Here is a 16,733-nt window from a genome sequence, read left to right as displayed (position 1 = left end):
ATTGACCACCATGCTACATCCTCGAGACTGAGGACTGGGCTCAGGCCCCAATCGCCTTTATACCGGGGTCTGTGGGAGGAGCCACAGGAGCAGTCAGCAGGGGGGTGTGTCCAGACAGGTTTATGTAGTACACCACAAGAGGCACAGCCACAGGGAATTTTATCCCTTGGTTACAGGTCCATCGCCGGAACAGAAATCAGAGGCAACAGCTTGGATTTGCTGTACTGATAATGATGCTGTCACACCCTCTGTTATAACTGGGTCAAATTGGTCACAGATACAAACATACAGCTAATAACAAATATCTAATTGCTGCTGCGGGTGAAGTTTTGGTTCTCCAAAGGTCGCACTGATGCAATCTTCACCAAGAGAATGCGACTCTGGGAGCCATCATGAAAATGTCAGCATCGGGTCAATAGCTCCCAGTTCTTACATGAAAAAGAGCTGAAAAATCTTTCATTATCCAGTTGGGAGTAACTAAACTATTGAGAAAACAATTTAGTGGATAATTTCACTCAGCTCAGCATGGAACTGATTCCATAACCTATGGTTTTACACTCAAGAACTCTACAACTCATGTTCTCAGTATTAATTAATGAATTAATTCCTTTTTTAACATACATTAATTAGATGGTTATTTATTATTTGCTTGTTTGTATTTGCAAACATTCTTCCTTTATGCATGTTTGTCAGTCTTTGTGTGTAGCTTTCCATTGATTCTTTTGTATTTCTTTGTTCAACTCTGAATGCCTGCAAGAAAAATGAATCTCAGGATAGAATATGGTGACATATATGTACTTTGATAATACTTATTTCAACTTTGATAATGCAGTAAATGAGCAAACATTGTGGCCTGACAACATTAATTTGACATCCAGCAACACCTGTGTTTAACAGCATGTCTGTACCCATTTCCAGCTTTAACAGAGGGAGTGGCAACACCATTTATAGCAATACAGCAAATCCAGACTGTTGGCTGTGGTCTTTACAATTTATAACCTAGGAGAAAATTAATGCAGGATTTAAAGAAACAAAAACTTTTTTCTATAATTGTTCATTTCTATTTAGCTCTCATGTTTATTTTTTTTCCATCTCACATATAGGCTGCAACCCGTTTCATGTTCTGTACAATAATTTACACTTAATGCACATTTCCTGCTCCATTGTTTCCTCTAGTGCTGTTCAGTGATGACTTGTCAGTCTCACACAAAGCACTGGAACCCCACATGGATCATCGAGTTACGAGAAATCCCTGCTGACAAGCTTGCTGAAACTCCAATGCTTTCCACAAAGGAGGCGGATATTCTGCCGATTAGGCCCATCCCTGCTGGTGATATCATTCACCCTCCTTACTTGTCCATACCTTATTCCTTCTCACACATGCCAATTTTATTCCTTTTTTCTTAAAACCATTAATTTGCACGGAAGGTTGAATTACAGGAGCTAATTAACATGTTTTAGGGATGTGTGGATGGGTGAGACACATACAACCGCAAGGAGAAAATGCGAACTCTGCTCTGGTAAGATTTGGGATCAGGGTCATCCCAGAACCCTGGAGCTGTGTGGCAGTAGAACTACCTTCTACACCACAAACCATCCACTCTGCCACTGAGGAATGCAGCCGACTTAATAGAGCACCACAGTAGCAGAGGAGTTAGCATGATGCTATTATAGCTGAGGGCATTGGAGTGCAAGTTCAATTCTGACGTCATCTGTCAGGAGTCTGCATATCCTCCCCGTGGAATGTGTGGGTTTTCTCCAGGTGCTCCAGCTTCTTCCCACAGTCCAAAGTCATACCACTGAGCAGTTAACTGGTCATTGTAAATTTTCCTGTGATTAGGTTACGGTTAATCAGGGACAACTAGGCGCAGTACACGCTGATAATGGTGGTGCTTGGCTTGCTAGCCAATGGAAATCAGCCATAATCTGTTCAGTAATAGTTTTTAATCTTCACAATAAAAGCCATTTTGCACCTGCAGTTTTCCCAGCATGCTTGGCTCTAATGGAAGGTTGAGCTCTTCCAATAAAGTCTACATAAACATGAGCAATGTGTTTTGTTGGATCATATGAGAAGAACCATCCCTTCCTGCTGTCTTTGGACCACTGATGTGCGAGACACACAATCCTATCGGAGTGCATTATTTACTCACTATTGATTTACCATTCCGGCACTCGTGAGATAATTCCAGAGGAGTGAGGACTTCTTTCAGTTGTAGATTACGCTATCTATGAGAGAAAAACAGAACCAACACCCCCAGATCAATGATCATTCTTTCTATCCTTATCCCTGTGTTAGACACAGTACTGTGGAGATGATCAGTACCAGGCAGGCCAAAGAAAGAAAGGGAGGCCCAGTGACACGGTGGTAAAGCTGCTATCTTACATTTACAGAGACCTACTGTAGGCTCATTCCTGACCTTGGGTACTGTACACACTTTCTCTTTGTGACCACATGGCTTTCCTCATACATCCCAAAATTGTGTGGTTGATATATTAATTTCCATTGTAAAGCTTGCGCCTCGTGTATAGATGAGTGATGGAGGGTGGTGGGAAGAGAAGCAGTTAATAAGAATATGCCAACCATAAAATGGTTTTGATTTTCTTTTATTTTTGGTTTTATTTTATAAATGCACAGTACCCTTACAACTCATGTATACTTTCTATTTTACTTGTGCTCAAGGAGAACAGCATGGCCCCTGTCACCCACAATGTTCTGAACCCTGAACAGAAAACTGCTCTTTTTATACAGAACTCACTTATCAGTCACAGTTATCGATCATTGTAAAATGTACATGTTTAAACTTCTTACTCGCAAGATCAATCGCCATTTACAATAGAGGTGAAGTTTTGATTGACTTTAAGCAGACAGCCGATGATATTTTGAAGTTAGTGAAGACAATAGAGCTTTGTTATTGGGTATGTTTCACATCCATCTGTTGCCTCATCTGTCCTCAGCACCGCCTATTGTGTAAAGGGACACTATACCTCAGGAAGAACTTTCTGGAAAAGTCTCACTACAGAGGCCTCATTTGTTTGGCTTGAGTGCACACAATCACAGTCACACTAATCCATCTTGTCTGTACTAGGCAGAGGTGTCTCCAGCAGTGACTTCAAAGACCTTGCTTGACTATACTTACTGTAACTTCCACACTCCCTCCTTTTGCCCTGTAGAGGGCACCATAAATCTTACTGAATTTCAGTAACACAGAGTTCTGAAACTCCATGACAGTTTCATCAGGAACACTTGGCCTGTTGACATCAGGTCCATACGTGCAATCCTGGCTAATAATGGCACAAAGAACCACCTGTCTTAGATCACAGGAAGTCTACTGCTAGTCGATTTTGCAGGGCCACCCTGCAAGATTGCCACTATTTTGGCAGTAATGACAGGGATGGCCGAACTGGTATCATGTAGCGTTAAGCCAATTTCTCCAGCACCGAGGCCATATTGATGCTTTCGCGAGTGAGTCCGGCAGGTCCCCAGAATGGGGATGCCCCTATCCAGAAACGCTGTTTCCGTAACGGTCCTTTGATGGAGCCCTGCTCAGTGGGCTGCAGAGAGAGTGCGGGCAGGTGGTTCATATGTGGTACTACATGGGCCAGATAGCAGCAACAACCCAGCAACATCGGTCCAGGCCCATTTCTGGGGCACTGCTGACAGCCATTGAGAGGGCTGAGTACCATTTCCTGCATTTGGAGGGTCACCAGTGGCATAGGCATTGTACGTACTGTTACCCAAGTCTCCTCCCATCCCTTGCCAGGTTACAGTAACATACTTCACCCCTATCACACATCATCTCTGTATGTTGTGATGGAACATCATCAGTCAGAACCCTTGTCAGCTTCTCTCTCCAAGGTTGCTACCTGAAGCATTGCCAGAGGATTTACCAGTGCTACTGTAGGGTCTACCTGAAAAGCCAACAAACTCTCTTTCCTCCCCACACCCCACAGATGCTGCTTGGCTTGCTGAGCTTCTCCAGGATTTTACTTTTCTCTTCACCGGAATTTTTTTTTTGTTTACTTCTTTTCCAAAAGTTTTTATTGTTTAGTTGTTCATTTATTTATATATGATAAGTGCTTTGACAGAGTTGATTTGGCATTTTCAATAGATTTAACACCTCCTTGAACTGACAACATAGGCACCTTTTCCAATGCAGATTCCAGCTGCGTCGTTTGCATGATCTGCATAATGTCATGGTGAAAGGTCAGGCTCCGGACTGTCAGTTCTTCTATTCATCTCCTGGGAATCTACACTTTCTGTATTTGTGCTGTAACGTTCTCCTTCGGGTGTACTAATAATGCCGAATTTAATGTCGAGATAAACCACAGTCAATGAAACCAGATCGCAGTAAGATTAACCATTTACTGTTCACTCTTCACATTAACATATGGTGAAAACTGTTGATAAAACAATACAAGATTGATACAGTATTTGTTCCTTTCTTAATATCACATTTCAATTGTAAATACTTGTAAAGGTGACTATAACTACATTACACTAAGGTGCAGTATACAGGCAGAGTTTACCTGCTCCATTGACTACTTTAAATACACTTCAATGCAAACTATCCGCAACTCTTTAACTAACGAAAGCATAAACATTATCGACCGTCGTTACTTTTAACAGAATCGGCATTAACATCTTAGTTCAATATATCAATTATCTATTAACTTACAGCGTTGCTCTCACTGTGATTTCTAATGCCTGCAAAACAACTTCTGCTCAGGTGTGCCTCATGGTGAGCCCCCACCCTCGCGTTAATTTCAAACTGGTACTTACCCACAAGACGCGGCGAAACTGGATGTGACGTCATCGCATGCCGATATATTTTACATGCAATGAATATACTTTAAACACTTCTAATTCTAACTAGAAAATACTATCAAATGAATTACTAAGCAAAAATATTATAAACTAAATAACTGTCGTAAAGACAGCACATGTGCTCTGTCAGAGTTCTGTGCGTTCAACAGCAAAATTTATTTTCCCCAGTAAGCATTTCTCACAGAAAAGCACTAATTAAAACTGCAGTGCTCAATCTAGTTTTGTATTGATTTAGTAGGATTCAATTTTTTTCCAGTCATATCAGGAGCTTAGTTGACTCACATTACATGTTAATTGGGTTAAATATATGCACTAGTTTTCTTCAATAAAGGAGCTACATGCAGGGGTACAGCTTTGACTGTGCAATCTCTTCTTCAGTGATCCATCCATTCATCACATGTCACAGAGATATCATAAAAAGATATCACATGCCCTTTTTCCCATTGAGTACATACGGACAGTTGACTACCCATTCCCACTATAATCCCTTTTCCATTCTACCCACATTCTTATCAACCCTCTCCAGATTTTACCAAACATCTGCACACGATAATATACCTATCAACTTGCATGATACTGGGATGTGGGAGGATGCTGCAGCACCCAGGGGAAACCCATGCAGTAACAAGGGGAATGCGCAAACTGCACACACATATTGGGATGGCATGGTAACGTAGTGGTTAGCACAATGCTTTACAGTAGCCGTGATCCGGGTTCAATTCCTACCACTGCCTGAAAGGACTTCGTACATTTTCCTCGTCTGCATGGGTTTCCCCTGGGTGCTCCGGTTTCCTCCCACAGTCCAAAGACATATCAGTTGGTTGGTTAGTTGGTCATTGTAAATTGCCCATTGATTAGGCTAGGAACACACACACACACGTCCTACATTGTTTGAACCCGAGTATCTGATACTGTGAAACCATATGGATATGTAACATGTGTGTCTGGCTAGTAGCTTTTGCATACCCAAATATGGTCCTGCCACATACAAAATCCACCATCTTTTAGGTGGCAGGAGTGACTGGATCAAAATTTGGCACTCTATTATTGTCACAAAGTACTAAGGTACAGTAAAATGCCACCTGGACAGACCATTCCATAGATCAGTACATGGAAGTGGTGAAAAGAAATCAGAATGCAGGATAGTTGTTGCAGTTACTGAGAAAGTACGGCATAGGTAGGCAGGTAAAGCCATGATGAATTAGATTGGGAGATCAAGAATTCATCTTTTAGCATGTAATAGCTCCATTCCAGAGTCCAAAACTTTCCAATGACAGTTTGTTTATTTAATAATACTTGTTTTATTTAGTGATGCAGCTTCTCTCTCCACCATCAAGAGGAAGTTGAATTCAGTCGAAGCTCCTCTAGCAGTTTCCTCGGCTGAAAGCAGTTGCTCAGCATGAGCCAGGAATCATATCTGTAATGTTCTGGCACTGTGTAATAAATTCAGTTAGATTTATGACTGATCTCCATCTCAAATCTGGCATCTCCATCCATCATCAACTTTATCTAATAGAACTCTATCAGTTTCAGTTTCAACAATTAATTCACTTAATTTAAAAATTAAGTCTCAACATCCATCTTGGAAGAGAGGGGTCCAGCTTCTTAAGATGTACGAGGATATAGTGAGGAACCTCTCTTGCATACTGTCCATACAGATCAAATCATTACACAGTGCATTGAGCTAGAATAAGGTAAAATAATAAAATTGCAGAATAAAATGTAAAAGCTGCAGATGAAGTGCAGGTAAATAAAGAGCAAGATCACAAGAAGGTAGATTGGGAGGTCAAGGGGTCCATTGTAGCATTCAAGAGTCTGATAACAGTGGGAAAGAAATGCCCTTGAGCCCGCTGGTACATACTTTCAGGCCTTAGTATCATCTGCCTGTTGGGAGAGGAGAAAAGAGGGAATGTCTCGGGTAGGCGGGGTCTTTGATTATGCTGGCTGCTTTATGGAAGCAGCTAGTAGTATAGACAGAATCCACAGGGGTGGGGGAGGAGAGGCTGGTTTCCATGGCATGCTAGGTTGCGTCCACAAATCTGCAGTTTCAGGAGGTCACATGCGGAGCAATTTTTTTTTTTGAAGTGTTTCATGGTTTCACACATAGGTAACCTGTCTTACCCTTTCTTAGCGTTGAAGCATTTAGTCATCTTACAAATACTTTTCAGTGTAAACAGGTTTTTTTTCTTTACCTCTGCGTTAGTGTAAGCAGATTTACAAATGTCAGTATTCTGCTCTAAAATCTGAATATGTAAAATAAGTATTATTAATGTCACATAAGAGTTTTGTTAAAGGTGATAATTTGTAAATAGCCTTTTTATTCTTTCATGGGCTGTAGTTATCAATGGCATTCCCATTAGCTGTTTGCGCCATTTATTTAGGTCATTTAAGAAAAGTCGATCACGGTGTTGTGGATCTTATTAGTTGCTCTGGTAGGGAGCTGGTGCAGACACAGCCAGTCCAATGGTCTTTGGTGTTGTAAGCATGTTATGACTCAATGATCAGAATCAGGTTTAATGTCACTGGCATATGTTGTGAAATTAGTCATCTTTGTGTCAGAAGTACAATGCAATACACGATAAGAGCAAAAAGCTAAATATACAGTATATATACCTGCCGTAACTAAATATTTAAATTAGTACAAAATTAGAAATAAAAAGTATGAGGTAGTGTTCATGGGGTCAATGTCTATTCAGAAGACAGAGGAGAAGAGGTTGTTCCTGAATCATTGAGTGTGCACCTTCAGGATTCTGCACCTCCTTCCTGATGGTAACAATGAGAACAAGGCATGACCTGGATGATGGAGGTTCTTAATAAAAGACACGGCCTTTTTTGAAGCATTCCTTGAAAATGTCCTGGATATTATGGAGGCTAGTGCCTATGATGGAACAGACTAATTTTACAATTCTCTGCAGCTTATTTCGATCCTGTGCAATAGTACCCTCCACCACCACCCCCCCCCCCGCCCCCATGTCAGACAGTGATGCAGCCAGTTAGACTGCTCCTCATGGTGCATCTGTCGAAATTTGCAAGTGTCATTCAATGGCATACCGAATCTCCTCAAACTCCTAATGAAATATAGCTTTTTGTTTGGTAGCTATATCGGGATATGTTGGGTCCAGGTTAGACCCTCAGAGATATTGTAAACCAGTAAGTTGAAATTGAAATGATTCAGGTGGGAATTGCAGGTTTCCTTCCTTAAAGGATATTTTAGAGATCAGATTTTTTTTTAAATGGTTTATCATGTACATGTTAGATTTATTTAATTATTTTAATGTTGACCCGTCATGAGGGTGGGTATCTCCTAATCTGTAGGAAATACCAGTGAAAATGGTATCATTCCCTCGTGCTTTGTTCATTACTTGGTGTATTGCTAAATTATCAGATGGTATTATGATTCCAAACAGGGTGCAAAATATTCAAGTTTAACTGTTTAAGCAAATATAAATGTTTTAGTTAAATCACACCCTTCACTTTCTCTGTGACCTACACTGTGATCTTTGGCTTCCTGTGTCTGGGCCTCTAGGCCTTCAGGTTTTTAATTCTACATCTGGAAACCTGATGTTCACCAGCCAAACTTCATGATTCCCTCCTTAAACATCAATGGCTTTTGCCATTCTATTCCTTGGAGTGTTGGAGACTGAGAAGTGATCCTATATTGGTCCAGAAATTCATGAGGGGCATTGATAGAACAAACACACTCAGCCTTTTTCCCAGCACTGTGAAAACTAAAACTAAAGAGCATAGGTTTAAGGAGAGAGGGCAAAGACTTACTAAGAACTTTTGAAGGGCAACTTTAAAAATAAAAATTAACATAAAAGGTGGTGTGTATGTTGAATGAACTGTCAGAGGATGTTGTTAAGGCAGGTACAATAACATCTTTTAAAAGACAGCTGGACAGGAACATAGAGAGTAAAGGTTCATAGGGTTTTTGACCCAAACATTGGCAAATGGGAACAGCTTGGATAGATATTTTAATTTGTATAGACCAGTTAGGTCTGTTTCAATGCTGTATGATTACATGGCTTTCTACAATTTTTTTTCCTTTGAATGCGTGAACTATCAGTAGCATTAAATGCCAAGCACAAATCACCCCCGAGAAGGTGGAGGTGACCTTATTTCTTGAATCGCTGCACTCTATCATCATCGAGGCTAATTCCTGGTGTTGGAGGTTAGGGAGCTCTAGGATTTACACCCAGTGGTGGGGAAGGAATAGTTCCGCTTATAAGTTCTCGGCAAGTTAGGTTGGCAAGTGAGTTGGAGTGGAACTTGCTGATGGCCGTGACCTCATGAATCTCTATCCTTATTCTTCTCGACAGTGAAAACCATGGATGTGGGAGGTACTGTCAGAGTGGTCTAACTGAGCTGATACAGTGCATTGTTCAGATACCACATACTGCTCCCTCTGTCTCGTAATGGAGGAATGAATGCTCAGGATGGTGGGGGAGTGGCAATTAAACTAAACTCAACCGGACTAGGCCACACCCTGGGCATTTTGTGGTGAGTGACTCATCTCTTGACATTCGGCCATTCAGCTCTACAATTCAACCACCATGGGCAAGACATGTTAAAGTGCCGGGGTTAGGACTGAGCTTAAGCTACCACTCAATGCACTTTAGTAACTATTTAAGAACTTTTTAAAAGCTATTTATTAATGCTTTTTGGGAGGGTGATTTTAGATGCATATCATATTTATACTGAGTTAAATACTGTATGTAATTAGTTTTGCTACAATAAGTGTATGGGACACTGGAAAAATGTTGAATTTCCCCTTGGGGATGAATAAAGTATCTATCTATCAAAGCTTTCCCATCAGTTAGAAGAGATGAGAAGGAATGAGATGGAATTCTCTCTGCATTCTTGGGCGCTGAATCGAGCTCTGAGAGTGTTGTTGAAATTGCCATCATCCAGGCTCTTGTTGACCCTTGTAGTTGATGGAAAGGCCTTGGAGTGACAAGAGAGAATAATTCATCAGAGGCGACTGGTTCAATTGCATTTCTGGTCAATATTGACATGTGGGAATTGATTATGGTAATGCCACTGAACGTAGTTAGTTAGAACTCTTGTGGAAGATATCAGTCCAGGCCCAAGTGTTTTCTAGATCTTCCAGTATATGGATATGAACTACTTCATTTACTGAAGAGTTGCACATTAAACTAAATAATTGCATAACCAGTAGTCAATATCTGAACCTTATGATGGATGGAAGGTTGCTGAAAAATCATTTGAGGATGGTTGAGCCTAGTTCTCTACCCCAAGAAACTTCTACAATGTGGATGAAATGGTTGACTTCCAGCAACCACAACTATCTTCCTTTCAGTGAGTTATGAATAGTTACTGATTGATGACATTGACATCAGTCTTAACAGGGCTCCTTGGTATCAAATGACCTTCTTCTGTGCAATAATAACTATGACAAAATGGATAAATGTTCAATTATGTGCTTTAGATTTGGTGCGACTCAATGCTCTATTGCTTAAATAACAAAAATGACTTAATTTTAAAATTCCCATCCTTGTTTACGAGGATGCAAGTGACCCAAGTGCGACACCTGCCATACACCTCCTTTCAGGCCCACGAACAGTCCTTCCATTTGAGGCAATGCGTTACCTCCAAATCTGCTGGGGGTTGTCTGCTGTGCCCAGTGCTTCTGATGTAGCCTCCTCTACATTGGTGAGACCTGTTGCAAAGTGCGGGGTGGGGGGGGGGGGGTGCACTTCGTTGAGCACCTCTGCACCATCCACCACAAGTAGAACTTCTCAGTGGCCAAGCATTTTAATTTCAATTCCCATTCCCATTTGTCGATTCATGGCCCTTTCCTGTGCAAAGAGGTGGTCATCCTCAGGGTGGAGGGAGCAACGCCTGGTATTGTGTGTGGGTACCCTCCAATCTGTTGGTAGGAATATCAATTTACCCCCCTCCCCCCATTCCCAAATCTGACCTTTCACTTCATCTCACCTGCCTATTACTTCCCCTGGGTCCCCTCCTCCTTCCTTTTCTGCTATTATTCACTCTTCTCTCTATCAGATTCTTTCTTTTCCAGCCCTTGATCTCTTCCACACACCTGGCCTCACCTATCACCTTCCAGCTAGCCTCCTTCCCTTTTTATTTGGGCATTTCCCCCCCTTCCTTCATCCTGAAGGGTCTCAGCCTGAAAGGACAACAGTTTACTCTTTTCCCATTGATGCTATGTGACCTGCTGAGTTCATCCAACATTTTGCATGTGTTGCCTTGTTTACAAACTATGGCTTTCCCATCCTGTGGCCTTTTCTAGTCCCTCCTCCAACTTGAATTCACATTTTTGTGTATCAAGCAGTTTAAAATTTCTCCTCTGCTAGCAGATGTGCGTTTAGGTAACTGAATCCAAAGTTCTGAAGTCTCCTCCATAAATCTCTGCACCTTTTGCTGTTATGAGAAAGAGCTAAACCTATGTTTCCAATAGGTTTGACAATTGCCCTCCTGTTCACACCCCCCTCAGCACACCAGTCCCGGTGCCGAGGCACCCGGTTCCCTCAGCACCAATGCACCTCCTCCACCCCCCAGTTCAGCATGTGGATGAACACTACAGGCCACCACTGTCTACATCTCCTCCTTGCCCTGCACCTGCCACTCACACCTCCACATACCAACTGCTATCGTCCCAATCTTCACCTCCCCCAGCCTCCACCTTCCACCAACTCTCCAGTCATCATGGACTCACCTTCATCACGGAGCAGGTGAGAAGGGCCCTGGGAAAGTCAGACACATTGGGACTGACTGGAGTGAACCCAAAGATCCTGAAGGAGTGTGCGCAGCATCATAGTACTATGCATAGCACATATACTATACTACGCATAGCACTATGCGCAGTATAGTTCTCCAGCACATTTTCATTCTGAGTCTCAGCCTGGAAAGGGTCCTAACTGTATGGAAAATGTGTGGTCCCAGTACCCATTCTTACTTCTCTTCTAATATTTGTATATTTGTGCACTTGTAATGCTACTGTGACACTGTAATTTCCTTTTGGATCAATAAACTATATCTCTTTTATTTGCTCTAAGGGGTTTCTTAAAGCCTGGCTTTGACCTAACTTTTGTTTATTTGTCCTCATCCTTTCTTTGTTGTTTGATGTCAAATTTTCTTCAATAAAGCTGCCATAAATTGCTCTGAAACATATCACTGCATTAAATCTCTCACAATTATAAATTATTTTGTTTGACAAAGTCACAGCCACTAACTCAGTTTGCTACTTACTGTGTTCCTGTGCTAATTGGTTGGAAAATTCTGTTATGCATCTAACTATTTGCTAAGTTCAACTCAATTGCAGATCTAATTTGATTTATTTAATCCATAAATGCAATTATTGTTGAAACTACTGACTAATTGAAAGAATGCAGTGATTAAACATTGGGCAGAATTACTGCTGTGTTCTCCTGAGCAAAGTCTGTGGAATTAATGTTTTACTGCAATGTACTGAATTTAATAGTTTAATTCATTTTTGATATGCCTATCTAATATTGCTTTAATAGCCTGTCGTATGTTTGATCACTTTTAACATTTCCACAAATGGAAATGTGACAGCATCCCTGTCTGTCCTACTGTCAAGATATATAATGTTTGTTTCAGTATCTCTTCTCACTTCAACTTCATTGAATATAAAAACAAGGATGTAATGCTGAGGCACTGGCACCTTCTTTAGAGCATTGTGAGCAGTTTTCAGCCCCTTATCCAATTAAGGATGTGCTAAGATTGGAAGGATTCAAAGGATGTTCACTAAAATGATTCCGGGAATGAAAGCTTATGTATGAAGAGCATTTGATGGTTCTGGGCCTGTAGTGCTGGAATTTAGAAAACTGACGGGAGATCTCATTAAAAACCAAGAGCATTGAAAGGCCTAGATAGAGTGGATGTGGAGAGGATGTGTCCTATAGTGGAAGAGTCTAGGACCAGAGGGCACATCCTCAAAATAGAGGGATATCCTTTTAGAACAGAGATAAGGAGGAATTAGCCAGAGGGTGGTGAACCTGTGGAATTTGTTGCACAGGCAGCTGTGCAGGCCAGGTCATTGGGTATACTTAAGAGGAAGTTGATAGATTCTTGATAAATTTGGCTGAAAGGTTATGGGGAGAAGGTGGGAGAATGGGGTTGAGAGGGAATAGATCAGCCACGATCAAATGGCAGATTAGACTTGATGGGCCAGATGACCTAATTCTGCTCCTTTGTCTTATTCTAAAATCTGTACATACAAAACTCGTTGAGTATTTCTTAATTATTCAGAGAGATTTCTGCATCTTATAAGTTCTACTACAATGAGTTCCATTGAGTGGTGATGGAAATGAGGGTTTTTAAAATTGAGGGTAATGAGTGTAGGAGTGAGAGATACATTTATGAGTATGTTTTAATATATACAAATATGACTATATGAGTTCAAGTAGGAATATGCGAGCATGGTTGAGTAAGAATGTAAAATTACTGCTGGATCCTGATGTAGCACGAGGAGAAGCTAAAGCAGAAGGCTTAAAAGGTAGAGACTATGATAGCACTGCCTGGCAGTCAGCTAAGGGTATAAAAATAAATGAGAAAACTTCATTCAAATTTACAGATAAGAGTCAGATAGAAAGCCCTTATTCAAATAATGCAACAACGAGAAAAACACCCAAAACATACTACTGGGAAAGCACACCGAACAACTGGATATACACACTGTGACCACCAGTAAGCATTATTAGGCCATTTGGACCATTCAGTCTGCTCCACCATTTCATCATGGCTGATCCAATTCTCCTCACTACCACTCTCTTGCTGTCTTCCTGTACCCCTTCATGCCCTGACCAATGAAGAAACTATCAATCTCTGCCTCAGGTACACATAAAGACTTTGCCTTCACAGATACTTCTGGCAAAGAATTCCACAGATTCCACATTCTCTGGTTAAAGAAATTCCCCCTCATCTCCATACCAAAAGTTTGCTCCTCTATTCTACGGTTATGTCCTCTGGTCTTAGACTCTCCCATCAAAGGAAACATTCTCTCCCCATGACCACTCAATCAAGGCCTTTCACCATTGGATAAGTTTCAATGAAGTCATCCCTTATTCTTCTGAATTCCAGTGAGTACAGGCCCAGAGCCATCAAATGCTCTTCATATGACAAGCCATTCAATTCTGAAATCATTTGTGTGAACTTCCTTTGAACCCTTTCTAGTTTCAGCACATCCTCTCTAAGATAAGGGGTCCCTAAACTGCTCACAATACTTCAAATAAGGCCTGACTAGTGCTTTATAAAGTCTCAAAATTACATCCTTTCTTTTATATTCTAGTTCTCTTGAAATGAATGCCAACATTACATTTGCCTTCCCCACCATAGACTCAATGTGCAAATTAACCTTCAGGGAATCCCGCACAAGAATGACGAAGTCCCTTTGTAACACAGTTTTTTGCATTTTCCCTCTAAAAAGTCAATCCTTTCATTTCTTCTACCAAAGTGCATGACCATACATTTCCCAACACCGTTTTCCACCTGCCATTTCGTTGCCTTTCTCAGAATCTGTCCAAGTCCTTCTATAGCCTGTCTACTTCCTCAGAACTACCTGTGCTTTAACCTCTCTTCAGATCATCTGCAAACTTTACAATAAAGCCATCAATTCCATCATCCAAATCATTAACATAAAACATAAAAAGAATCAGTCCCAACACAGACCAGAGGAACATCACAAGTCATCAGCAGCCAACTAGAAAGTGCTCCCTTTATTTCCATTCTTTTCTTCTTGCCAATCAGCCACTGTTTTATCCATGCTAGAATATTTACTGTAACACCATGCACTCATAGCTTGTGAAGCAGCTTCATATGTGGCACCTTGTCAAAGGCCTCCTGAAAATCCAATTACACAACATCAACCAATTCCCCCTTCTCAATCCTGCTTGTTATTTTTTCCAAAGAATTCTAACAGATATGTCAGGCAAGATTTTCCCTTGAGGAAACCATGCTGACTGTGGCCTATTTTAATACATGCCTCCAAGTACCCTGAGACCCAATCCTTAATAATCAACTCCAACATCTTTCCAATCTCTTAGTTCAGACTAACTAGCCTATAATTTTTCTTTCTCCTGCCTCTCTCCCTTCTTTGAGAGGAGTGACATTTGCAATTTTCCAGTCTTTTAGAGATTCTTGGAAGATCATTACAGGTGCTTCTGCCAAATCTTCAGCCACTTCTTTCAGAACTCTGGGCCATACACCATCTGGTCCAGGTGATTTATGTACCGTCAGACCTTTCAGTTTCCCAAAAACCTCATCTCTGGAAAGGGTAATGTCACACACTTGATGACTCCTGACACCTGGAATTTCCACCATAATTCTGGTGTCTTCTACAGTGAAGACTGATGCAAAATACTTATTCAATTTGTCTGCCATTTGCTTGTCCCTCATTACTACCTCTCCAGCATTGTTTTCCAGTGGTCCAATATCCACTCTCTTCTCTTTTACAATTTATGTGTCTGAAGAAACTTTTGGTATCCCCTTTAATATCACTGACAGCTTATTGTCATTTTCGATCTTCACATTCTTAATAACTTATTTCATTAGTCCTACTGAAGGATCTCAGCCTGAAACATCGACTGTATTCTTTTCCCTTAGATATTGCCTGGCCTACTGAGTTCCTTCAGCATTTTGTGTGTGTTGCTTGGATTTCCAGCCTCTGCAGATTTTCTCTTGGGTCCTCTGTTGGGTTATAAAAGCTTCCTAATCCTCAAACTTCTCATTAACTTTTGCTCTATTATATGCCCTCTCTTTGGCTTTTATCTTGGCTTTGAATTCTCTTGTTAACCACAGTTGTGTCATTTTGCTTTTAGAATACTTCTTCCTCGTTGGGATGTATACATCACATGCCTTCTGACTTGTTTCCAGAAGTTCTAGTCACTGCTGTTCTGCCATCATCCCTGCTTGTGTTCTTTTCCAATCAATTCTGTCCAGCTCCTCTCATGCCTGTGTAATTTCCTTTATTGCTCTGTGTTACGTACCCCGTAACTGGGTGTCCTACCAGCAAAGATAGAAGTGTCCGTTGGAGTCTGGTGATACTATTTTCAACAATATTTATTAGCAAAAATATACAAAATAATATCAATGCGAATATACGTTAGCAATACTAAACCTAAAAGTGCGGGTATAATAATAATCACTAATGAAACAAGCTCTATCGTTGTCTAGGGGATAATGAATTGTCAGATGGAAATATAAAGTTCAGTTAAGTTCAAGCAGGCTGCGGTAGTTGTTTGTCGATGTGTTGCAATTGTTGGAGCGAGAGAGAGAGAGAGAGGAAAAAATGTGTGAACAGTAACAGCTATTATCTTGTCAACTTTCCTTTATGATTTTGATCCGTCGATGTGTTGTTGTTGTGGCCATTCACGTATGACCCCCTCTGTCCCTTAGCTGGACCGTTCTTCCGTGGTGGACTCATCACTCAGGCAAGGGTGGACACACACACAAGCCCCCACCGGTCTCGCTACAAAACACTGAGTTAAAATTTACCGACCCTTCATTCAGTCTCCGATCTCCCACCCTGTCTCGTGGGGGTTCTAATGCTCACTAGAGTTTCTCCTGGTGCGTCTGAGGGGTGTTACCCCAGACCTCACTTTTATCCCCACTCACGGGGTCTCAGGAGTCAATCAGATTGGGATGATGTAACCCATCAAACCAGCCCACTCTGGTTGCCCCCTGAGGGGTTTCAATGAATAGAACAGTACCAAGTACACAATCCTTCTCCAACAGACAATAGCAGCAATCAATGGTTCCTCTCCTCTTTTGTTAGTAGGAGACGTTCCACCTTAGCTGTGTCTCTCTCTCATTCTCTTTCATGAGCTGTTATCAATAACAACTGCCCTGGCAGATTTCCTTTTGTCTCACTTACTTCCTTGTGAGCAGCATCGAAATAGTAGCG

The sequence above is a fragment of the Hypanus sabinus genome, chromosome 18, assembly GCF_030144855.1.
Source record: "Hypanus sabinus isolate sHypSab1 chromosome 18, sHypSab1.hap1, whole genome shotgun sequence".
Lineage (NCBI taxonomy): Eukaryota > Metazoa > Chordata > Chondrichthyes > Myliobatiformes > Dasyatidae > Hypanus > Hypanus sabinus.
Note: the sequence above shows the minus strand (reverse complement) of the source record.